Here is a 26,310-nt window from a genome sequence, read left to right as displayed (position 1 = left end):
TTCTCAGCAGTTAGCAGATTCTGATGAACAGAATAGTTTGGGTTAGCTTCACTCCCATCTCCTCTGACTGTGCACTAGAAAGGAGGAGGGAGCCTGGAGCCCCTCCCCCCTTACCTCAGCCCAGCTACCCCTTTGCCTCAGTTCCCACCCCACGGGGTCGGCCTCTCTGAGCAACTGCCTGGTTTCTGATGTCTAGACAGATTTGCAGGAGACTGAAATATCACAGTGATCGAGCAGGAGAGACCTACAAAATGCAGCCTTAGTAACCTGGCTGCCTCCAACTTTTCCCTCTGGAGCAACTGCCTCAACCTTTGAGAGATCCAGTGTTTTCTTTGGGAGAGCCACTCAGAATTGACCGTCTCCCTTCCCACAAGCAAGCTGTAGGTGGCGTCCCAGAACCCGATTTAACTGCCTTACATAATAGAGCCTGTTTACGGGATCATGCAGTCAGTCAGTCACCTTAGGATTTACAGCTTCTGGGGCGTATGGAGAATTGGACTTCGAGTCAAATTTAAAAACAAATAAAAATGAGAGGCAGCTGTTGCTGATAGTGTGATCTCCATCTTTTGGAAACAAATTCACCCCGCTGCTCTAAGTTATGCCTGGAAAAAAGTGGTGTTGGTGGGAAGGAGTTGGCTAGGTCTCCTGTGCTGGCAACTCGGAGCGATGGATCTTGAAATAACAGTGTCAACCTGTCACTGATTTCATGTGACTCTGTGGATTTAGCTAAAGAAATGTGGGCGTGTGCACGCGTGTGCACGCACACACACACAAATGCCAAGTCTCTGTAAAAAGCAGTGAGGATGAGAAATCAACAAGCTGAACGCTGAGTGTTTGGGGGACCTCAGTGATCCTGTGGGTGGCATATGGGCTGGCACAAAACTCAGGCTGTGACAAGGATGATGCCAATGCGCTGTATTAGGGGGTGAGAGAGGGCATACCCAGGGTCTGGGAGGATTTAACACGTGAGCAGAAATGTGCTCTCTCAAGTCAATTATCTGGTTATAATGTCTCAAAGAGGAAGATGTGAAAGTCTGAGAGGAAAGAGGCTGGCTCCCAGGAGCCCACCTGACCTCACAGCGTGCAGAACACTGTTCCTGTGCCCGCCTCTCACCTCGCCCCCAGGAAGATGTTCAGGATCCTAAAGGTGCAGGGGGCAGGGGTATCATGGCCGAAGGGGTGCTGTCCTCCCTTGACTTCCTGCATGGGATGCTAGGGGCAATGGGATAGCTTTAGGCACAGGCAGGCAGAGAAGGGGCTGGATACTGTTGTCTGTATCCTGAAGAGGGTTATCATGTCTGTATCCTGGAGGAGGAATGGAGTGAGATTTGCACTTGGGACCTGGCCCCCTGGTCCACTCTGTGCCAAGAAGGTCGCTGGCTGGTTAAGAGATCAGATGACTCCATGTGACCCAGACCTGGGGGACGCAGAGCCAGGCATGGCACCTGGGGCCTCACTTCCTTGGTGCCCCTGCTGCTCCTGCCTGGAACCGTCAGTGGGAAATAATCGTCTGCTGGCTTCAGGAAGAAGCAGAGGGAACAGCAGGCACCTTAAGCCCCTTGACCACCCACACCTCTCTGTACTCATGGCCATTTGTTACCTTTCTGGGAAGCTGGCTAGGGAGGTGGCGCCAGGTCACACCCTGTTGTTAGGATGCTAGTCACTTGGGAACAGCGTGAGGATGGAGCGGATGCCAATGTGAGCCCTGGCTGGGACAGCCTGCTTCAGTTTCCTCAGAGATGGTGAAGGCAATCTCTCATCTCTCTCTCTGCCTCCCTTTAACAGCCCTACGGGGAAGACCACTTTTTAGAAGTTGTAAGATGCCCTTTGAAACTAAGGACCCAGAAGACCCCTTCTGTATCTTCAGGAATGTCTGTTGTCATTGTTAGATGCTGTCAAGTCATTTATCACTCACAGCCACCCTATGCACAGATGAGAACCCTGCCCTGTCCTGTACCATCTTCACTGTCCCTGATATACCAAGCCCACTGCTACAGTTATTGTATTGGTTTAGGGTCACCCACGGTGGACTAGTCTCAGAGGAGATGCCAGACTGAGACAGACTAGGGAGCCAGACTGGCCATGCACTTCTGAAATAAGAGATGTCTGAAAACCCTCTGGACCTTGTAGAGGAAAAAGGAGTGATGTCTCCTTCCAGTGCCTTATAGTCCTACTGGCCAGGACTCCACTCCTCTCCTGTCTCCATCGTCAAGGTTACTTTATTACTTGCCCCTCATCTGGAATACCAATCTGTCCCCTGCGTGGCTAGTTCCATAGGTCACTTGTGCACATGCTGGCCTCATCCTAATGGCCAGCAGGGACTTGCTGCTAGAGTCCTAGTCTGCACAAGGAAGCATTTCTGGTGGCAAAGCCAGACCTTCTGCATCCCTGGCATTTCCTTGACCTCCAGCTTGGCCAGGCTTCCCAGGACAAGCGCTGCCCTCCATTCATCTTCCAGAGGTTCCTCTCTGATTTCTGGGGGTGCCCAGCACACCAGGGGCCAGATTTATAGCCTCTCTTCTTTCACTACTCCCATTTAGCTCATTTTCAATTTGGATTCCAAAAAATGGACGGGGTGGCTGTTAGAAGGGAGAGCCGCTTGGCTTCTCAGCCTCTGCTCCCGCACCCCTCCTCCCTGGCAGTGCCCTCAGCATCTCCATCCCAGGACCAGAAAGTGATACAGCCCCGCTCTCATCTCTGCCTTCCTGTCACAACTTTCCTGGCTTCAAAAAGCCGCTGATATATTTTACAAACTGAAACAGCAATTTAATTCCCCCTGGTAGCAGCAATTGTCCATTAGATCTTCCTACCGAGGAGCTTAACAATAATTCCTTTCATCCAACTGCTTGCTTCTTCTTGATCTGAGAATCAATCCCATAAATAGCAGGCAAGAGTTTTCACATTACTCTCCCCCTCCAGCTTTTAGCATTTTGATGAAGATTCTCATCTCCTCTTTAAGCACTTTACAACTTGGCAATTTTTCCCCCTTTGGTTCTTTTAAACAAAATAAAACAAAAAACAAAAAGGGATGAGAGAAAAAAGCATGCTGGTTGTAAGCGTGGGTTTTTCTCACTGAGCCACAGTTTGCACCCCTCTCCTGCCTTGAGGCAGGGCACGCCTATGATGACCTTCTAAGAGGTTGCTGAAGCGGGTCCTCCTCTTCCCTGAGGGGCACCATTCATGTGGTCCCAGATTTTGCCTCACCCACACTGGGCTCCTTTTGCCACTTATGTTGTACTCACCCAACTTTTTTCCCTTTCCAGGAGACCTCCTCCCCTTTCTGTTGTACCCAGGATTGAGGTCAGGGCCTGAGCTGCCACCCTAGGGCTGGAGGCCACACAGAGGTGCCTCTGCTGGGTCTCCTGAACATCACAGGGGACCCCCTCTCATCCAGAGACTGTTCTGTCCTCGCTGTTTTGTCCCCCACCCCATCCACTTGGTACCAAGAACTTGAGTGGGAGAGGTGGGGAGAAAATTGGGGCGAGGGGGTGGGTCTAGAGGCCTTTTGTGCATTTTCATTTCCCATATGCATCCCCACAGTTCCAGGAATGCAGACGGAGGACAGCTCTTCAGCCCTTTCATGGGGTGGCTGTCAGGAGGGCTGCTGGGATACTTGAGGGCTGGCAGGGGGCTCCCCCGAGGCTCCATCACATGTTATCCTATCTACACACATGCACAGAGAAAGAGAAGCAACTCTAAAAATGAACCGAGGGACTGAAATCCCCTTTGACAAACCTGATTCCCAGGTTTACGATTATTTGTAAAGAGCTGACAGCAGCTGCTGCTTGGGAACTGAGCTGAGAAAACAACATGGGCCAGGCCCCTGAGGCTCACAACTCAACAGAGACGGACAAACAGCGCAGACGCTGGGGATCCCCAATCCAGGAAGGGCACCTGCTCAGCAAGGGGCAGGCTGCCATGTTGCTGTGCATGGACTGTGTCCCTTCCCTTCAGAAACCCTGACCTTCTCCACGCCACAGTAGGGCGATGTCCCTGCGTAGGAGGTGGGACAGGGTGTGAAGCGGGAGGAGTGAGGGTGCAGGGAGCTGAAGGTGGGCAGGGAGATGGCAAGCGTGGTGGGTCTGCCCAGGCTCTGTAGGAGCGACAAGTCTGCAGTATGCCCAGCCCATCCCTTCGATAACTTCAGCCAAAGGACTCTCCTGGAGCCAGGGCCAGGTAGAGGCAGCAGCTCCTTTTCTTTGAGAACCACCATGCTGGATATCTGGGTCAAATGTCCAAACTTGCTTCTAGAGAAAGAGGTCAAGAGGTGTGACTGTGGAAGCAAGATGCTGTCTGGGTTCGGTTTACATCTCAACATCAAGAAAACAAAGGTCCTCACCACAGGGCCAACAGTCAACATCTTGACAGATGAAGGAAAGATTGAAGTTGTCAATGATTTATCTTGGTTGGCTCGAATCAACACCCTTGGTACCAGCAGGCAGGAAATCAGGAGACACAGTGCACTGTGAAAGTCAGCTATCCAAAATACTTAAGAGTAATGATGTCAGCTTGAAGACTAAGGTATGCCTGATTCAGGTCATGTTGTTACAGGGTACTTGCTATATATACATCAGAGAGCTGGACAGCGAATAATGATGACAGAAGAATTGATACCTTTGAACTGTGGTGTTGGAGAAGAGTACTGACTCGCCCATGGACTGCCAAAAGAACAGAGAGATAAGTCTTAAAGAAAGTGGAGACAGAGTAATCCTTAGAAATAAGGACATTGAACCTTTAGCTCTCATACTTTGGACATGTAGCTAGGCAAGTCTATTCCTTGGAATGGGACATCACATTTGGAAAGATGGAGGGTCAGTGAAGGAGTGGAAGACCCCAGTGAGATAGACTGCCATGGTGGCTGCAGCAATAGATTCAAGTATGTCAGAGATGATGAAAATAGCACCAGATGGGACAGTTTTTAGAGCTGTTGTTTATAGTGTACTTGATTCAATGGCACCTAACAACAACAACATCAGCTAATAAACTGCCACTTTGTGTGGGGCTGCTTCAACAGCAGCATTCATTCCTGCTGGCCCTGTCACCCCTCTCTGCACAGCACTATGTGTACAGCATTATTTAAATATTTTATTGCAGTTTGCTCTTATTATTTTATAAAAATGAGTAGAAGATGGAAAAAATGAAAGTGCTGATACTGGCGATAAGGAGAAGAGTTCTCATAAACATAATAACAACCGAGACAAAGATGGAAAACATTAAGCGTGCTGAAAGTGGCAAATCTCGAGTCTCAATCACAGGCTCACTGGGCTGTGTGTTCAATTATGACAGGAGAGAACAAAATTAAGGCACAAATGCAAGATGATGGCAATACACGGTTGAAGACTGCATCTGAAAGTCAACGCACAATTGAGACTTTGAGCATTTGCTGTCTGGGAGCAAGAGTCTGGGATCCAGGCTGAAAGGGCACATGGGGACTGTCCATGTCAACTCTGCACCCAGCAGTGTCAGGCCAGGGCCTGACTGTCCTCGTCAGCCAAAGCCGCGCTGGGCCCAGGTGGGAGGGGTGTGCAGCAGCTTGCCCCCAGCACAGCCTCCCCTCCCTCCATGGTTTTTCTGGGACCACCCACTGTGACAAAGAAGTCTCTGCTCTGGAGGGAAATGTGTCCAAGGGGCACCTGGCTCTGTCGCTGGGAAGCCTGTCCACTGGGGAAGCATGTGTTTTTTTCAAGTTAACAACCAGAAAAGCAGCTGTCACTAAGTGGATTCTGACTCACACATTTGATCCCTCCTACTGCAGAGAGATGCTCCATGGGGCTTCTCAAAGTCATGATCTCTCAGAAGTACATTAGCAGGCCTCTCTGCCAATGCACTGCTGGGCAGATTCAAACTGTCAACCTTCTGACACGTGTGCCAACCAGGCATGGCTTGTTTCAAGTTCGAAGCACCCTACCCCTCGGGAGTGTTCTGCTTCTTGCTGAGTTTCTTTCAGCACTTGTTTTTTCTCCTGGCGGAAGCCTGGGCCCTCACTGTCCTCCTAGTCTTCTGCATTCTCTTTCAGCCCAGAGACTTTTTTCCTGGCAGCAGTAGTCTGATCGGATGGCCAGTATGAGGTCTTTGCAGGGGAGTCCCTAGGGCCCCATGGCACAGAAGTACTAGAGGCCCAGGGCTGTTCTCTACCTCCTCCTGCCCACTAACTGTCCCCAGCCAGGGACCTTTCCCTTCAAGCTCCAGCCTTGGAAAGGGGTCGGTAATTCTGGCTTCTAATGAGGAAACACTTAGTCATATTCTGGTCCCTCCAGCTGCACTCGAACACAAAGGAGTGTTTCATATTAGCAGCTGAAAGTGGTCTGAAAATTAGAACTTGAATCAAACCTTAATCCTTCCATTTGCAGTGACAACTCATTTTCTATCACGTGGAAAGAATGAGCACTGCCTTCAGGACAAGGGTCTTTGTAGACTTGAAGTCCAAGGTGGTGTTTGCACCTTCCCACACCTCGCCTTTCTCCAGGAAGGCAGACCTCGCCTCACATCTGCGTAAAGACCAGGGGGTGCCAGAGGAGGAGAAGACAATTTTGCACAGCGGTGTCTGGCTCTCAGGGACCAATTAGGATGCTCTAAGTCAAAACAGAATCCTCTGCTGGGATCTGAGCACTCGCTAATCTGGCTCTTCCAGGGTCAAGTCCACTCAGGGACAAGGAGCCAAGCACAGTGACTTCCAGATCCAGCGCTTCTGTCCAGAGGTGCTTAGAGTAGAGCAGGCAGTCGAGCTGCTGGAAATGTGACTCCTCCCAGAAGCACCTCCCAGGACGAGTGGTGCAGGAGAGGAAATGGAATCCTCATCTAGTATGGTGCCCCAAGAGCACAAGCCTGCCTAAGGCTGGGCAGCCCCCCTGCTATCTGTGACATGACTTCATCTTTCATGCCCTTCTAATGACCAAGATGAAGTAACACAGTGACTGCAACAATGGGCTTAAGCACAGCTGAAGGTTTCCGTCTGTTGTTCCCAGGAGTCAACTCCACCTAACAACAGTGTCATCACTAAAGGAGCTCTGGTGGCGCAGCCGCTTAAGTGTTGGGCGGCTAATGGAAAGGCCAGCAATTCCAACCCACCAGCTGCTCTGCAGGAGGAAGTTGAGGGGGCCTCTCTGCTTAAGGTTTATAGTCTCAGTCATCACCAAGAGAGTGTGGACTACGCTGGGTGGTACTGCTAGACGAGGAGATACCAAAAGTATCTGTAAGAGTTCCTGCAGTATTTCTGCAGAAATTATTTCTTTTTTATAAAATTATCCCCGTAGTTAGTTATAAGGGAGCACTGGTGGCTTAGTGGTAAGAAACCGCTCTGCCAATGCAAAGGTATACTGTTCGAATCCACCAGTTGCTCCATGGGAGAAAGACAGATAAGCAATCTCTTCCTGTTTGATTTACTGCCTCTGAAAGCCTGCTGGGGAGGGAGGGTGTCAGTGATGGCACCAACTTGACGGTACACAATAACAACAACAACAACAGTTAGTTATAACACTAAGAACATTTATCAAAATCAAAGAAAAACTACAGCCTTCAATATGGAATACAACCCAACATCAAGAAAACAAAAATTATCACCACTGGGCCCAATATGCAACATCATGACAGATGGGAAAAAGATTGAAACTGTCCATGATTTCATTTTACTTGGGTCCACAAGCAACGCTCCATGGTAGCAGCAATTAAAAAAAAAAATCAAAAGACATGTTGCAATGGGAAAATCTGCTGTCAAGGACCTCATTAAAATGCTAAAGAGCACAACTTTCAACCAAGAATATGGTACCCCAGCAAAACTGTCCATCAAATATGGAGGAGAGATAAAAATATTCCCAGAAATACAAAACCTAAGGGAGTTCGTAAAGTGCTAATGAGCAAGGATATCAGTTTAAAGAGTAAGATGAGCCTGATTCAAGTCATGGTATTTTCAGTTGCTTCCAATACATCTGAAAGCTAGACAACGACAAAAGAAGACTAATGAAGAATCGACTCCTTTGGATTATAGTATTGGAGAAGAGTATTGAGCGTACCATGGACTATGAAAGGAGCAAACCTGTACTGGAGGACGCACGACCAGGTTGCTGCTTCAAGGCAATGATGGAGAAACTCTGTATCATGTATATTGGGCATGTCATCAAAGGGACAATGTGGGGAAACATAGAACGTCAGTGAAAAAGAGGAAGACCCTCGAACAGGTGGACTGACGCAGGGACTGGAACAGTGGGCTTGATCATTTCAGAGGCCGTGAGGATGGTATAGAACAAGGCGAGGCTCCGATCAATTTCTCATAGAGTCACAATGAGTCGTAGTCAGCTCAACGGCACCTAACAACCACAATATAAAGCTGAAAGTCAGCACACGGATGTTTTGAATCTTCTGGTCATCAGTCGTTATATCCAACAACAACGATGCTTTGTGTCAAGTGGTTCCAGCAGCATGTGCTCCAAGCCTGTGCTGTTGTTTTCACAACCACAGATTTTGTCAAATCTTGCCATGTCTTAGCTATGATATCATAAAAATTAGCATTTGTGATCCTATATAAATGACTTTTTTTAGAATGAAGTAGTAATTAAAGGGAAAGAGGGAGAAAAAATTTATAGAGGCTTCTGCTCAGTTACTTACATTATTATAGCTAATAATGGAGCTCAATTTAGAAAGACTTTATGAAACAATTTTGTAGTTAGTGTTTATATAATCTAAGGAAATTATTTTTAAGCCATTTACGACTATATCACATATTAGTCTGTTTATTTTAACCATACCAAGGATTCTGCATAATCTGGTATGGGTGGAGGACTCTGGAGGACGCCACTCCTGGCTGATGTTACCAGGCCCAGAAACCTCAACCTGGAGTCCCTGGCTCCCAGCACTGGGGACAGCAGTGGACTCCCTCTTTGTCCTGGAGTTTACAAAAGTATAGGAGAACACTGCCTAATGAGGTTGTATGTGGGAGCTGAGAAAACACTGGGGTACAAGGGGGGGTGAACTGAGGGAGATGAAGAGGAAAGGAAGTTGGCTGAAGGAAGAGTGGTTGGGACAGACAAAAAGAGGAGCCCTCCAAGGGGCAGGAGAGTGGATGTTGTGAGATTGGAGGGCCACTGGAAGGTAACCCCATTTTCACTAACTACCCACATTACGAGGCTGGCGGCCATGGCCGTCCACAACTAGATCTCGGAGTTCTTGGCACTTTTCAGGAAATGACTTCTTCCTCAGTTCTGGGGCAGGGGAACTCGAGGCTCTTGAGCAGAGAACCAGAGCCTGACAAAGCCACAGGGATCGCTGGCACTGTGAGGTCTGCCTTCTTCATTGTTCAGATGAGCGGCACTTGCCCAGGTTGATGAAAGAGGTTAGAGACTAGTCCTGCCTCGAACCTAGGTCCTAAAGAATACACTGAAGAAACTTTTGTGGGTACAGGCTGGTGCTGGGCACTGGGCAGCGGATGTGCCAGAAGGAGAAAACAGAGAACTGAAGGAAATGAAAAGCTTCCTGCTCTTCTCAAGCAATACTTCAATTTTAAAGGACTTTGAGGCTGAATAAGATTAATGCAGAAAGGAACAAGTGAGCTAAACAACAAGCCTAGACGTGGTGATGAAATTTCAGAATGTGGGAGGTAAGGAGGAAAGAAGAGTGACAATGAGAAATTCCTAGAGATTCTCATTATAAAACTTGGAAATAAGACCATTGAGGAACATCTTCAAGCTCTAAGAGTTAAAGGCTCTGAAACTGTGATTTTGAATTCAATCAGATTCACAACCGAGTGGACTAAACAAAATCCACTTTGGACATGTAAGAAGGCAAGGGTTTATTTTCCACTCAACAACTCAACTCAATGCTCTTAAGTCAGAACTGACACACAGCTGACTCCAGCGAGCTTTCGGAGCCTGCAAACCGTGTGGGAGGAGACTGAACAGCTTTCTCCAGGGGAGCCACAGTGGGCTCAGCCACCAGAGAGGCACAGACTTTGAGTTAGTAACACAGTTCCCTATAAACTAAGCCACGTGAGCTCTTTTCCCATCCATCAGTATAAAAAATAGAGGGAGGCAGTCTTCTAATGAAAAAATTAACTAAAATAAATAAGTAATGGGCCATTTATATGGACACTATGAAATTGTTTAATGTATTGGAGTAGATTTTTAACATGGTCCAGGAAAACTACATATACAGCCTTAGTTTAAAAACTGAAATTTTCTGAACAGCATTTAAAATGTAATCGCAATTGGGCTGAAATAAACAACCAAAAACCAGTAAGCTGCAGCCCTTGTGTTCAGGGAGCCCCCTGCTTGCGGGCCCCATTCTAGGCTGGCTGCTTTGCTTCTGGAATGTCTCTTCTCTTGCAGATGTTTGTAAGATACAAACCTATTTTTGCAGAAGGTAAAAAGCAAAGTTATGGGTACTTTAAGTAACAACAATTGTAAGCTTGTGACTTTAAATTATCCATCTAAAGACTGAAAGGAATGAAGATGTGCAAGACATGAAAAACACCTCTTCCACTCCTCGTTAGGGTTTACTATGAAAAGTAGTGGAATTTTACCAGGTGCTTTTTTTTTGGAGCACATTTTTATGATCTTCCCTTTGTTGCCCTTGTTAATGTGAAATACACTTACAGCTTTTCTAAGAGTACACTGGCTTGATGTGAGCAAGCCGGACAAATTAGCTGAGCCAGGTCCAGAAGAACTAGCCAGCAGAACTAGGAACCAGAATTATGTTTGAAGTCACTCCTCCACCAAAACAAATACTTTATATCCAAACACGCAGCAGAGGGAAGCAGAGTGGGAAGCATCAAGTTGAGGACTGAGGGCTCTTTCAGTTCACAGATAAGGAATATACGGGTTGCAGAGGGAGGCAATGGCTGATACAATGGCTGATAGAATGTCACACAGGTGAACTAGTGTCCAGAAAAGAGGAAATTGGACTTGTAAAGCCAGTGTCAGGAGGAGAGATGATAAGAATCGGGGTTGGGAGCGCTAGTGGCTTAGTGGTAAGGAGTTGCACTGCCAACCCGAAGGTTTGTGGTTCAAATCCATTAGCCAGTCTGAGGGAGAAAGATGGACAATCTCTTCCCATATGATGTACAAGTTTCTAAAACCTTCTGGAGGGTCAGCTATGGGTTGGGGCCCTTTAGAGTAGTGAGAGAAGATCTTCACCCTGAAACCCACAGCGTCCCTTTTCAGCAGGAAGTAGCTAAGAGAATACGCCATCCCCTTTTCCTTATGAATCAGGGTGAAGTTTCTCTCAGGGAGGAGTGATAGGGAATGGCAAGGGACACACTGACGGAGATTAATCAGAAATGGCTTTGACAAGCACTGTGGCAACTGGACAATTAAAACAGACATGGGGGGAAGAAGAACGAACTGGGGAGGAGGGTAGAGAAAACAGTGCAACAATGAATGAATGAGAACCCAAAATCTCTGTAAATGTTCATTAAAACTAATAAAATTTAATAATAATTTAAAAAAACATCAATAATCAGAAACCTGATGTCAAGATTAATCAAGGAATGCTGTTCAGGACATAGATGGCTTGACTTTGAGGAAGAACCTGGAGAATTTTGTAATTAGTACTAGACTGTGTGAATGCTTTCTCATAAATTCACTCATTTAAGCCTCCCAGAAGCCCTATGATGTAAATGTTGCTGTGAGCAGTGGAGTCAGAACCGACTCATAACTGACCTTCCAGTGGGTTTTCAGAGGCAGTCAATCAGATGGGAAGAGATTACAAGGTTAACAGGGTTATAAATAAAGAGAACATCAGTTATAAAAATTAAGCAACATACTTGCTCCAAATCCTACAGCTAGTAGAGCAGAGCTGGAGTCCAAGTTGGACTCTATTTTAATGTAAAATAGGCCAGCTATTTTACATTACTCAAGGAACCAATGGTCATTGTTAAGTGCCAACTGATAGAGACCTTATGAACAATAGATCTAAACTCTGTCCTACTCTGTGCCATCCTCATCATCTCTGCCACATTAGAGTCTGTTGTCACAGTCACTGTGTAAATCCATCTTGCCAAAAGTCTTCCCTCCATTTTTCCTAGCATGATGTCCTTTTTTCCAAGGATATATTTCTCCTCACAACATATTGAAAGTATGTAAGGTGAAGTCTCACTATCCTTCCCTCTAAGGAGCGCACTGGCTGCTCTCTGTTTTCTTGGCAATGCATGGGATATTTATTGCTCTTCTCCAGCACAACAACTCAAAGGCAATGGTTCTTCTTATGTCATCTTTATTTATTGTCCAACTCTCAGAAGCATAGGAAGTAATTAAAAAGATCATGGCTTGAGTCAGGCACACCTTAGTCTTTAAACTGATATCCTTACTCTTCAGCACTTTGGTCACTGGCAGTAGATTTTCCCCAATGCAGCATGTCTTTTGATTTCCTGACTATCAGTACAAAGTTTATTGATTGTGGAGCCATGTAAAATGAAATCTTTGATAATTCCAATCTTTTCTCCATCTATCATGATGCTGCCAGTGGTGATAATTTCTGTTTTCTTTATGTTGAGATGTAATCCATACTGAAGGCTATAGTGTTTGATCATCTGCCACAAGTTTATCAAGTCTTCTTTACCTTCAGCAAGCAAAGTTGTTTCATCTGCATAATAAAGGTTGTTTAAAAGTCTTCCCAATCCCAGAGATAGGAGGTTCGAATCCACCAGATGCTCTGCCGGAGAAGGAGGGGCCATCTCCTCCTGTACCGGCCAGATCCAATTTGACAGTACACACAGAGAGAAAATAATAAAATAAATTTTTTTTTAAAAAAAAAGTCTTCCTCCAATTCTGATGCCACATTTCTTCTTTTGGAAGTTCAGCTTATAGAATATTTGCATAGAGACTGAATAGATATAGAGAAAGGATACAACCCTGGTACACACATCTTTCTTAATTTTAAACCATGCAGTGTTCCTTTGCTCTGCTCATACAACAACTTCTTGGTCTGGGTACAGGTTTTGCATGAACACAATTAAGTGTTTCGAGATTCCCATCCTTCTCAATGTTATCCACAATTTGTTATCATCCACACAGTCAAATGCCTTTGAACAGTCAATAAAATACAAGCAGATATCCTCCTGGTATTCTCTGCTTTCAGCCAGGCTCCATCTGACTTCAGCAATGATATACATGGTGTCACAGTCTCTTCTAAGTCCAGATTGAATCTCTACTGATGTACTGTTCAAGCTATTTTCAAATAATTTTCAGCAAGATTTTGCTTGCCTGTGATATTAATGATATTTTTTGATAATTTCTACATCTTGTTGGATGTTGGATCACCTTTCTTGGGAATGGGAATAAATATGATCTCCAGAGCACTTTGATAAATAGGTCAACTACCTGGCAAGACCACTGTCCATCTGCTGGCTGGTACTGTGGTGTCGTGTTGCTATGGTGCTGGAACCTGTGATACAGGTTTTTTAAAACACCAGCAATGTCTCCTGAGGAACAGGTTTTAGTGAAGCTTCCAGACTAAGACAGGCTAGCAAAAAAGGCCTACAATCTACATCTAAATATTAGCAAGGGAAAAACCCATGGACTATAATAGGTAGATGTAGTTCTGGGAGATGAGCCCCTGGGTTGGAAGGCATTAAAAATAAACAGTGAGTGTAGTGATAAGCTCAGGCTCTGGGACCTAGGGGGTAAGAAGCTGCACTGTTAACTCAAAGGCAGGTAACTGAAATCCACCAGCTGCTCCACAGGAAAAAGATGGGGAATCTGTCCATTTACAGTGATTTATAGCTTCTGACACCTGCTGGAGTGGCAGCTATGTGTCATTTCCTATTTAATGGCAATGAGTTTGAGTTGTTTTGAATTCACAACAATGGGCTTGAGCATACCAACGACCCACACAGAGGGCGCGGTATTCTGCTCATTTGTCCCTGGACTTGCCTCTATCTACAGCGACTTAGCACATCAACAAGAGCAGGGATTCATTTTCCTGAGCTAGCAAGCGACTCGACGGCACATAACAACAACAACAACAAGATGCATTTTGTTCCCTTTATGATCCTGCATATAGAATCAGCCCCATTCCGGTTTCATGAATATCCAGATACAAAGGCATCCTGGACTAGGATTTGGCTTTGCTCAACAGGACTTTGAAAATCCAATGGAAGCAGTTTTTTCAGAGTATCACCTGCTGTGCAGGAGCTTATGAGGAGGTGAGCAACGCCTGAGCGTGAGGTTGAGGGAAGAAAGAAGTCAGGAACCCTCTGCCCCAAGACCGTCCTCTACCAGCCTCAAAGGCACCCTGATTGCTCTCGCCACCCCTCAGATGTGGCCCAACCTCCTCCCACATCTCCCCTGGTGCCGCTGCCTCCACTGAGCCTCTGACTTCAGGGGGGAGGCAGTCAAGCCCAAGAGAGTATGGATGTCAGTTAGGGTTTGTCGTTTACACGTGGAGATCATTAACGAGACTTATTTTTAAATTGTAATTGCAAAATGTAAATGCTCCCCAAACTGATGTGTAATTGCTACCCCTCCACCCCAGCCCTTCCCCTCCGGTGCCAGCTTTGCAGGGAGAGAATTAGAAAATAAAAAGGGGGTGGATTATGTAAGCAAAACGATTTTAAAAAAAGAGTGAGAGCGCTAAGAATTTAAGTGAGACAGCTGGCGGCTCCTCTGATTGCCACACTTCCAGCGCTCGCTGAAAAAATCGCCCTTGCCAATTACACCCATCTGAGAAACCATGTCAACTGTGCTTGGTCCCAGAACAGGCCACGCTGTCACTGACCTGTCAGTGCTGCTGAATGGTCAATGGATGTGCACATACCCTCGTGCCAGGGAGGAGGAGTTGGGATTTAAGGCTGCCTCTCACTGTCCATGGAAGCCTTCCGTTCCACAGAAAGAGACAGCCCATGGAAGGGGTCAGCACCACGTCAGTGTATTTCCATTGTTCCCATAGTCTGCCCCATTGATAGTGGGCACACTCTATTACCCAGACTCCAGCATACAGTCCTGCTGTTAGCTGCTGTCAGACTGAGTCTGGCTTATAGAGCTCTGGTGGCCTAGCGGTGAGGAGCTGCACTGCAAGCCTGAAGCACCAGCTGCTCCGCAGGAGAGAGATGGACAGTCTCTTCCTGTGTGCTTTGCTGCTCATGAAAACCCCCTGGAGGATCAGCTGTGGGTTGGTTGTAACGTAAGGATACACAACATGACAACAACATGGCAATCTGCTGTCATAACCTGCCCAGGAGCAGGGCGCTTCTTCAAGGAGCGCACTTTGATCTTTAGTCCCAGGAAAGACCACTGGACTTGGGCAACAATCCACTTGCCATTTTTTCCCAGAAGCCCAGAACCTTTTGTCTTCTTTCACCTTCCCTTCCCTTCTTAAAGCGCTCACCGCAGCTGTGGTCTTTAGTGATATGCTTGATGTCGTGGCACACACAGGCCTCAAATGCTGTTGACAAGATTATGAACCTGTCTTCAGAACAGGCATTGTTCCTACCCATACTCAGTGCAGCCCTGATGTGTTTTAGATGTACCTTCCTTCCAGCTTCACTTCAACGGGGGCAGTATGCTCTGGAAAGGGCATAGGAGGCAGAACGATAACTGCTGGCCAGTTCTATCACCCTCAGACCCATGTTCCTTTCCGAGGATGCATGGCTTTACCAAGAGAGTCAAGGGGAGCCAGGCCCCGGAACCTTGGAGAATCCACTTTTATCAATGACAGTTGCTGCTGGCTGCTATCGGGCTGCCTTTGACTCATGTCAACCATACGTGCAATAGAAGAAAACAGAACATGGTGATCACGAGCCTCATCCTCATTGTCGCTGTCGTGCCATGTCTAACGCTGAGGGTACTGTGCCAGCAGTCTCATGTCTCACTTGCCCTCACTGGTCCTCCCTTTTCCCAAACACCATGCTCTCCAGTGGCTGCTGGCTTCTGAGAAGTCATCCTAAGAAACTCAGTTGAACAGTGCTCTACTGTCATCCACTGGGATTTCATGGACTGGCTTTTAGAAGTGGATCACCAGGTCCTTCTTCCTAGTCTTTCTTAGTCAGGAAACTTGTCCAATATGGGTGGTAGTCCTGCTAGTGTTTGAAATGGTGGTGCTAGAGCTTCCAACATCACCACAACACACAAGCTTAACAGCAGGACAAACTGACAGATGACTGATGGTGGTGGAAAAGATAATTGTTGCCCTTGACGCAAAATGACCCCTTGCAGAACAGAATGGAACTGTGTGGTCCTGCACCACCCTCGCGACTGTCAACTGTGTATCAGTCTGTCATGAGCTAGAAAAAGCTTCCATTGGCTGAGTTCTGGGAGATCATCAGATGCTTCTTCCTAGTCTTAATGGTGATGACCTTTAAGACCACTGTGGCCCAAGAATTAGGAAAACTTATAAAATCTTGGGCCCTGTTTTCGGAGTTGGGGCTCCATCCCACCATCACAGATGCAGCTCTCTGGAATGAAAAAGAGCTGTTTTGGATAACTGGATTCTAAATCCCTGCCTGTACTGAGACAGAAATCATGAAGTTATTTAAGGGGATTAAAGAAAAACCTATCTGATAAGAGGATTAAATGAGATTCACCATTCAAAAACGCTCTTTAAATTCTGGAGAACTATTGCTCAGGGTTCATCAGGAACATGCTGGGTGCTGTTCCCCAACAGATTCCTGGGTCTTAGCCTGTACCCACAGAGTCAGAGCCTCTGGCTGTAGGGTCCAGGACCTGCATTTTAAATGAGCACCCTCAGGTGATTCCTGGGTGACAATGAGAGTCGCTGAAGGGTGCACATGGTTAAGCTTTGGCGTAAAAGCCCCCAGGTAGTGGTGTGACCCACCCAAGGTGTCCGAAGGCAAGCCTGGTCACCTGCTTCTGAAGGCCAAAGCCTTCTGCTCTCCCACTCTACTCCTCATGCGTGGACCACCATCACCTTGAGCCCTGCGGCCTTGATGGCAACTCACAACATCAGTGACACTTTCTCCAGAGGGCTGTGCCAGTGTCACCACCACCATGAACATAAGCAGCACCCCACTGATCTAAACCAACACAAACTTATTGTTCACATAGATACAGATGAAAAAATGACAAGTGAACATGCATAAGGCACAGCCTTTGTCTGTAAGAAGCTGAGGTCAGTCAACGCCATGAAAAAGATAAACAACATGCTGTTTTCTAAGGTTATATGTGCTATATGTCAGCTAGCATCATGGGCTGCTTCTGGGGGCGCTGAGAAAGAAATGGAATTCATCTGGGACTTAACTGTGTGTTGAGAGAGAGGAAAGCAGGTCTTACTGTTTGGGTGACGTTGGCAGCCTCTGGGATGGTCTCAGGGGATTTCCTCCCCTCTTCTCACTCCAAACTGGGCCAGAAAATCTTTCTGTCAGTCAGACCGCAACCTGTGAAAAAAATGTGCAGAGCAGGTCTCAGCAACCAGAAGACTAGCATTGCGGGGGGTGCCCAGAGGACAAGGGACTCTGGGCTGTGTCCATCACCACCTTCCACCCCAGCGCGCAGGTTTCTGTCATGTTTACCGACGGGCTTTTCTGCTCAGGGTGGCTGCTCAGCCTAGCACGGCATTTTAGTGCCCAAGTCTCCCTACTGTCCTCCACCTCTGTGCTCCTCAGGCCGCCTCCCTAAAGTGCAGTGTGTCTCTTTGAAATGATTTCTGGTCTGACCGCGAATTTAAGAGGAAGGGGTGGCAACTGCAGTGTTTTCAGGCATGCAGATGAGTTTCAGATCCTTCCCTGGGACCTGCAGGCTTTATCTAGAGGCCGGACACACCGACAGTGAGGCCAGATGGCTGCACGCAGCAGGAGGGAACAGCCCAGAGGGAATGGGCCAGCGGCAGAGACAAGCAGAGGAGGACAACCTGTGTGTGGTCTACAAACAGTGGTGGCTGCACACTTCTGCCCTTTATTGACATGAATTACAAGTGCATCTCCTTACTATAAGCAGACGGAGGTGTCTGAAAATTGATGTTAGATGAGCATCTTATCCTATGAATTTATCCTTACGCATTAAGTTAGTAATCTGACCAGGGTCGAACACCTAGTCTAATTGGACTGTGCTTGGGAGACCACCCAGGTGTCCATGCCACAGCAGGCTATTCTGGAGCCTGGCTGTTTTCAGGGTGGCATTTGGGGAGGTCCTCAGCTGAGAGGCCCAGCCCTACACCAGAGGCAAATGCAACTTTAACAACAACAGTTTCTTTCTAGTTAACACCATCTTAGTCTCCTTGCAAAAATACATTTGCACCTCAGTCAAGAATGCAATTAACTGGTAACATGACAATTCATTGCTTTGGAGTTGGAACCGACTCAGCTGACCCTCCAGCCAGTTCTTAGAGGATATAAATCACATGGGAGGAGGTTGCCCATCTTTCTCCTGAGGAGCCACTGATAGTTTGAATCACCAGAGAGGTGTCACTTTTGGGAGCAAGGCCCAGGCTTGGAGCTGCAGCACTGACATGGACAGTTGGACATTTGCCTGAGCAAGACTTTCCAGTCTATTTTCCAAGGTGGGGTATGTGTGTGTGTGACACACACACACACACACTCACTCTCTCTCTCTCTCCCCACACACACACTTCATCCCGCCCTGCTATTGGTTAGGGTGACAGAGAGACAGCAGCCAGAATCCTAAGGGAGAAACGAATTCCCAGTTGTGGGAGAGAGGCATCCAGTGCATGATAGGCCCAGCCGAGAGAAGCTCTGAGGGTAGGAAAATTATAAATACATTCCATCAGTGAAAGTTCTCTGGACTGATATACGCCCCATGCCCACTCTCTGAGGCCTAGATCCAGGGAGGAGGGAGTGAGAGGAAGGACATGGAGACCCTTACAAAGGTGCAGGAAGTTCAGGCCCCCTGGCTGCTTCTACCTGGCGACAGCCACAGGGAAAAGGCCAAGAGTTCAAGACCAACTGAGACAGAGGAGTGCAAATTTCTCTGTCCCTTTCCATTATCTTGTGCCAACCTGCTTTTCTTCCAAATGACCTTAAAATTCGTGAATTTTAAAATACCCCTCACCCCAGAGCTCAGTTCCCTGCTCACTCAGGAGCAAATGTAGGAGAGAGGAACTTCCTCTTCTAAGCCCGCCTGATGTTTACGAAGCTCTCACGTCTCCACTTTCCATTCCCTCCCAATCAGTGGCACAAGTGTAGAGAGGATCCTTCCCTGAGGTCCCCTCGGTCAGCCCTTCTCCTCCTCAGCTGCTCCAGAAAGTCTGCACACAGCTAATTCCACACTGACCCTACTGAGGGCCAGAGCCCTGCAAGCTGCACCCATCAAAAACCTGTCCTATGCCCTGGGAATGCAGCAATGAGCTCTTTCCTGACCTCACTGGGCTTAAAGTCATGCCATCACCTGCCCCAGCATGGGCATTAACTAGTCACGGTGTCCAGTATAAATACCTAATATGTAGAAGACATCCAACAAATGTTTTCTGCTTATATTACAACCAAGCATGCTTTTCACTGGCCATGTGGCCAGCCCCTAACTGGCTCTCTAAACTCATCTATGTTTCACCGTCAGGCTCAGGAACCTCCATTCAGAGCACTTTCCATTCTACAAACCCATTCCGTAATTTCTCACTTCACACGAGGCCCCAATTAAAAATACCAACCAGCCTTCCGTGTTCAAATCTGCTATCTTTACAGAAAGAACTAATTTCTACCCTCTCTGTGTTTCCATAGATAATATTGAGAAGAATGAGAATGCAAGAACATTTAACTGTGCTCATGCAAAATCCATACATAGATCATGAAACTGCTGTGCAGGCAGAGCAAGGCATGGTTTAAAGATCAGGAAAGGTGTGTATCATGGTTGTATCCTTTCTCCATAGCTCTTGAATGTGAAGGCTGAGCAAATAATTTTAAAAGCTGGTCTATCGGAGTAAGAATGTGACATCAGGATTGGAGAAAGACTCATCCTTGAACATGATGACACAATCGTGCTTGCAGGAAGTGAAGAAAACTTGGAGCATTTATTGAAGATCGAAGACTGTAGTATCTTCATTATGGATTATGTCTCAGCACCAAGAAAATAAAAATCTTTACTGCTGGACCAATAGGCAACATTATGATAGATGGAGAAAATAACAAAGTTGTTAACAATTTCATTTTGTTTGGATTAACAATCAATACTCACAAGGAGCAGCAGTCAGGAAATAAAAAAACCATATTGCATTGGGAAAATCTGCTGTCAAAGATCTCTTTAAAATGCTAAAGAACAACAAACCAGACTAAGGTGTGCCTGACCCAATCCATGACACTACCAATTGCATCTTATGCTCTGTGAATCGGATAATGAATAAATATAACAGACAAAGAACTGATGCCCTTAAACTGTGTGGTGTTGGAGAAGAGTGTTGAACATTTTGTGAACTACCAAAAGAACAAAAAGTCTGTTCTAGAGGAAGTGCATCCAGGGTGCTTCTTAGAGGAACTCTGTATCATATACTTTGGGAATTTTGTGAAAGGACCAGTCCTTGGAAAAAGCCATCATGCTGAGGAAGGTAAAGGGTCAGTGCAACAAAGGATGACCTCAACAAGCTGGACTGACCCAGTGGCTGTACCAATGGGCTAGGGCATGCCCGGGGTTGTAAGGATGGTATAGGTAGAGCAAGGCTCAGATCTGTTGTTTATGAACAGGTTGATAGAAATTGTAGTTGACTCTACAGCACCTAACAACAACAACTTTGTTTCCAAGTAATACACTGGTTGGTAATACTCTCAAAGTTCTTACCACATTCTTTATGACATGGCTATATATCTTTCATCCTTTTCAAAATTTCCCATGGATAAAGATCTTATTTTGTATTTTGTTTAATTGTTCAGATTATGGAGTAATTTAATATGTAGTATGTTCCTTAACCTTTCAAAAGTCACCTTTAGAGATAGGTATTTTATTTAACAACTTATTTTTATTACCTTTAAAATATAGGGAGCTGTGCTGTGATCCCAGAGACATTCAGTTCAAATCCACTAGCTGCTCCATGAGAGAAAGATGGGCAGTCTCCTCCTGTGCAATTTAAACTGCCTCTAAAAACTCACTGGAGGGTCAGCTATGGGTTGGCTCTGACTCAACAGTACACAGCAACAACGGCCATGCAGGGTAAATCTTTCCCTTGCCAAGTTATCGTTGTTAGGTGCCATAGAGTGGATTATGGTTGATAATGACCCTATGAACAACAGATCTTGTCCTATCCTGTGCCGTCCTCATCATCCTTCATATACTTGGGCCCACTGTTTCAGTCACTGTGTCACTCCATCTTTCAGCATGGTTTCTTTTCCCAGGGCCCTCCTAACAACAGGAACAAAGTATGTGAGATGAAGCTTCACCAAACTCAACTATAAATAGCACCTTGGCTGAACTTTCTTCAAGATGTATTTGTTTGTTCTTTTGACAGTCCATTAGACATTCAGTATTTTTTCTAACACCAAATCTCGAAGGCATTGTGTTTTTAATCTGTCATCCTTAGTCACTGTCTAACTTTTATACGCATAGGAATTAATAAAGACTATGGCTTGAATCAAGTGCACCTTAGTCTTTAAACTGACATCATTGCTCCTTAGGACTTTGGAGAGGTCCTTGACAACAAATTTTCCCAATGCAACATATCTTTTGATTTGCTGCCTGCTGATACTAAGGGTCTGGGCGAGGAGTGGAATGTTAGGGCTATAGTGTTTTCAGGAGATAGACAGGTCTTTCTTCATAGTCTGTCTTAGTCTGGAAGCCCTACTGAGACTTCTTTAACATCATAGCAACACATATCTCCACTGATCGATGGACGGCAGCTGTACATGAAATGCACTGGCTGGCAACTAAACTCTGCTCTACTGCACAGATGGTGAGAATTCAAACAGTGGCCCCAAGCTTGGAGTAGTAAGTGCTCAATAAATTTTGGGCTCCCTCAAAAAGGAGACAAAGTGGTGTGATCTGAGTTGTTCAGAAGAGCAGAGTCAGTCACAACCCCGCCCCTCCTTTTCTGGGTATCTGAGGTCACCTAGGTAGATTAGAGGATTGCTCTCGGAAACTTTGCTTTGTCCTCTTCTGGGTAGGTATAAATTGTCTCCACATAGCCTCCATGTATTAAGATCTACCACGTGCTGGAGACAGCAGATACAAGACCACACAGATGCACAAACACACACACACACAGCAAGCACATGTCCCTTTCTTCCAGGTACTTAAAGTCTAATGGAGAGGTAAGCTTATAATGAAAGAGTTGTAATAAATGTGATGCTGTTGTTTTGATTGGTGACCTCACTATTGCTTCTATGTCTTCTCTCTGTCCCTTGTGCCAGGCACTGGGGACAGTGTCTGTCTGCATCTGTCTGCTTACCTGGAATGTCCTTAACTTCTGCCTCTAATCATGTCCTTTTGCACTGAGAGGCCAGCAGTCCCTTCCTATGACCTGCTATATCCACTAGTTTTTTGTCTTTCTGCTGTGTCTGCCCACCTCTACCTCAAGACTGCATCAGGAACTAGAATTCATTGGAGAGGAATCCCACTAGTCCTAGGAAGAGCAGCTAGTCCCTCTCCTCACTCAGGGATTAATAAAACACACATTTGCAAGAGGAAGGAAGCTCAGAGGTGACGCGGCACACCACCGTGCAGAGTACTGCTCCAGGGCTACAATATCCACAGATTTCTCCTTCTTGGCCTCATTCGTCTTGTTTCCCAACAGCCTGGAGAGTGCTTCAAGGCAGAAATACAGCCTGTAATCTCCTTTCTGTCACTTCAGCTAGTTCCCTGAGCATAAAGGGGCCAGCTCACAGGACAGAATGCATGGGGAAGGGAAGCAGTGCGGGGACGGCTGGGGGATGGAGACTGCCAAAGGGCCGCTGCTGTCTTCCAACACCAAGTGCCCCCACCCCCAGAATCCCACATCCACATTGAGCTCTCTCACCATCTCCCTCACCCTGGAGGAAGGAGGGTAGGTACGTCTTTTTTTGATCTTTGAAGGAGAGATCTCACCACCACTCTCTTTGTTGTCTAAAAGTCCTTCCTCTCTCACAGAGTAGGGGTTCGGCTGCAGTACTACCTGTTTAGCACACCACCCAGGAGGCAGGCAGGGCCACAGATGCAGAAAGAGATGGGCAGGAAGACACTGGGTCCTGTAACCTCATAGCCCCGATGTTTCAGGGGAGGAGGATGGAAGCAAGAGTTTCAGCTTGCAGATAAAGTCCCTCTATGACCCCACAGCTTCTCCAAGAAACTAAGACCCCACTCAGCCCATTCAAGTCCATGTCATCCAGATTTCTCGGAGGGGCAGGCATTCCAGGGAACACCTTGGCCTGTTTTGGCTGGACAGCAACTTGCATGTTTTCAGATGAGAACAATGGTGAGGCCTGGGCAGTGGAACCTCTGACCGAGACCAGACCGCTTGCCTGTCTTCTGCCCACTGTGGGGAAGATGTTCCACCTTGGTAACTATCAGAGGAGCAACAACAAAAGCATAGAAGTCTTTGGCCAAATGTCTTGAGGGCCTTGGAAAAGCCTGTTCTCACTCTGGAATCCAGACAAGGACCTCTTCCGTAAATATTCTGTCAGAGGTGTAGTTTGCCTCAAGGATCCTAATGCAGTATCCGCGGACACTGGTGACAGCCTACTGGCTCTGCTCACCTCATTGCTGACATGACCAAACTAGAAAATGACAGCAGTTCGTCCCACCTCTGCCACAAGTTTGCACAAAGTCTTCACTCATTGTGTCATCATTTTCATCAGTCTTTGTTGTCATTTATAAACAAGAAGCTAGACCAAGTGGAGTCTCAGAGATTTCCCACAATGGCATTCTCTGATTCTGCTCTGAATGTTCCTGATCAGCTAATGAACTCAACTATCATTCCAGGGAAAGCCTCAGATTTCACCAGTTCAATGAGGTTGAGCTCAAAGAGACAAGTTCTAATCCTTTTGGAAGAGAAAGCCTAGTGGGAAGCAGAAATAATTCGTGGATTTGTTTACACTGTTCTCTCTCTGCTCAGAAATCTATAATGGAGAGTCAGTGCAATCCCTATAAAAATTCCTACAGTTCTTTAAGACCGTTATTATAGAATGAGTATAAGTAAGGATTCAGGAGGGGTGGGAAAGGCTGGAAGCAGAGGGATGTGGATGTACAGGGGGAGAGGGGATTGATCATTGGGTTGTACAGTTTGATGGGAGGGGGAGGTGTGAGGGAAATGCAAAGAATTTGTTCAAATTTGTATTAGAATTTTGTAAATAAACTAATGAAAAGGGGGAAAAGTCAACTTGGGGAGCGGGAAGGGAGGGAAAGAGGGTAAAATGTGCAACAATGAATGAATGAAAATATAACTTTTCTGTAAAATTTTGTTAAACTGAAAATGAAAATAAAAACTTTATTTTTTTAAAAAAAATTCCTACAGTTCCTTTCCTTCCCCCAGAAATGAAAAAGACAAATATCAAATTCATATGGAATTATAAGGGCCCTGAATAACCAAATAATCCTGAAAGAAAAAACAGAAGTGGAAAGATGCTCATGCCCACCTCTTAATTTCAAAATGCACTATAAAGTTAGGGTAAGTAAAACAGGCATTTGACTGTGTAGATCATAACAAACTATGGGTGACACTGAGAAGAACGGGAATCCTAGAACACTTAATTGTGCTGGTGTGAAACCTATACAGAGACCAAGAAGCAGCTGTCCAAACAGAACAAGGAAACACTGCATAGTTTAAAATCGGGAAAGGTGCGTGTCAGCCTTGGATCCTTTCTCCTGAATTGCCTACCTAGTCAATCTGTATGTTGAGCAAATAATTTGAGAAACTGGACTATATGAAGAAGAATGTGGCATCAGGATTGGAGGAAGATGCAGCTCACACAATTTTGCTTGAAGAAATTGAAGAAGAGTTGAAGTACTTACTGCAGAAGATCAAAGACTACACCCTTCAATATGGACTACATCTCAACACCAAGAAAGCAAAAATTTTCACTACTGAACCAATAGGCAACGTCATAATAGGCGGAGAAAAGATTGATGTTGTCAACAATTTCATTTTGCTCAGATCCAGATTCAACATCTGGTGGACTAGTGGCAAGAAACTGCACTGCAATCCCAAAATAACATGGTTCGAGTCCACTGGCTGCTCAGAAGGAGAAGGATGGGCAACCTCCTCCCGTGCAATTAACTGCCTCTGAAAACCTGTCAGAGGGTCAGCTATGGGTCGGTTCCAACTCTATGGCACACAACAACAACAACAACAACAACAATGTTGCAGCAGTTGAGAAATAAAAAACCATGTTGTTGTTATTATGTGCCATCAAGTTGTTTGCGATTCATAGTCACCTTAGTACAAGAGCCCTAAGTGCCGTTCTATCCTGTGCCAACCTCGCTGTCTCAAACACATTCATTCCCACCACTCCACTCACAGAATCAATCCATCACATCGAGGGTCTTGCTCTCCTGCGCCGTCCCTCCACTGTCCCAAACATGATGCCCCTCTCCAAGGACCAGTCCCCCCCCTTGCAACATGCCCAAAGGATGTCAGACGAAGCTTCAGAATCCTTGACTCCTGGGAACATTCTGGCTTCCTTCTCTCCAGGACAAACTTGCTTGTTCTCCTAGCAGTCCATGGTATATTCAACACTCTTCTCCAGCACCACAACTCAAAGGCATCAATTCTCTTTCTATCATCCCTATTCACTGCCCAACTCTCCAATGTGTAGCACGTAATTGCAAAGACTATAGCCTGGATCAGGCGCACCTTAGTCTCCAGCCTGATGTTGTTGCACTTCAGTACTCTTGAGAGGTCCCTCACAGCTGACTTTGCTAATGCAATTCGTCTCCTGATTTTCTGGCTGCTGTTACCAAGAGTGTTGACTGTGGAGCCAAGCAAACTAAAACTGTTAACTATCTCAATCTCTTCACCATATATACTGATGCTGCCAATTGGCCCAGTGGTGAGAATCTTCGTTTTCTTGATATTGAGCTTTAATCCATATTGAAGACTGCAGTCCTTGACCTTCTGCAGCAAGCACATCATCAGGTCCTCCTCAGTTTTAGCAAGCAGACTTGTGTCATCTGCATAACACAGGTTGTTGATGATTCTTCCACCAATCCTGATGCCACATTCCTCCTCGTATAGCCCAGCAAGTCGGATGATCTGTTCTGCATACAGATTGAAAAGGTATGGAGATAAAATACATCACTGACGGACCCCTTTCTTGATTTTGAATTATCCAGTGTCTCCCTGCTCTGTTCTGATGACTGTCTCTTGGTCCAAGCATAGGTTTCGCATTGTTGTTGTTGTTGTTGTTATGTACCGTTGAGTCGCCTGCGACTCATAGTGACCCTATGTACAACAGCCCTAAACTCCACTCTGTCCTGTGCCAATCGCACTGTCTCTGACACTCCCATCCCAATTATCCCAGTC

General features: G+C 46.2%; 1 protein-coding gene across 1 annotated transcript in view; it reads right to left on the bottom strand.

Moving 5' to 3' along the window:
- Positions 1 to 17,269, bottom strand: part of PKNOX2 (PBX/knotted 1 homeobox 2) — a 144,783-nt gene extending 127,514 nt beyond the window's left edge. Inside the window, exon 1 of the mRNA XM_006892808.1 lies at positions 17,214 to 17,269. The gene's annotated coding sequence lies outside the window, so the exon portion shown is untranslated. The remainder of the gene's footprint in view (positions 1 to 17,213) is intronic.
- Positions 17,270 to 26,310: the final 9,041 nt, after the last annotated feature.

The sequence above is a fragment of the Elephantulus edwardii genome, unplaced genomic scaffold (genome assembly GCF_000299155.1).
Source record: "Elephantulus edwardii isolate Elephantulus edwardi_28Jun2011 unplaced genomic scaffold, EleEdw1.0 scaffold00120, whole genome shotgun sequence".
In the NCBI taxonomy this organism is placed as follows: domain Eukaryota; kingdom Metazoa; phylum Chordata; class Mammalia; order Macroscelidea; family Macroscelididae; genus Elephantulus; species Elephantulus edwardii.
This window is presented reverse-complemented; position numbering and strand designations above follow the sequence as displayed.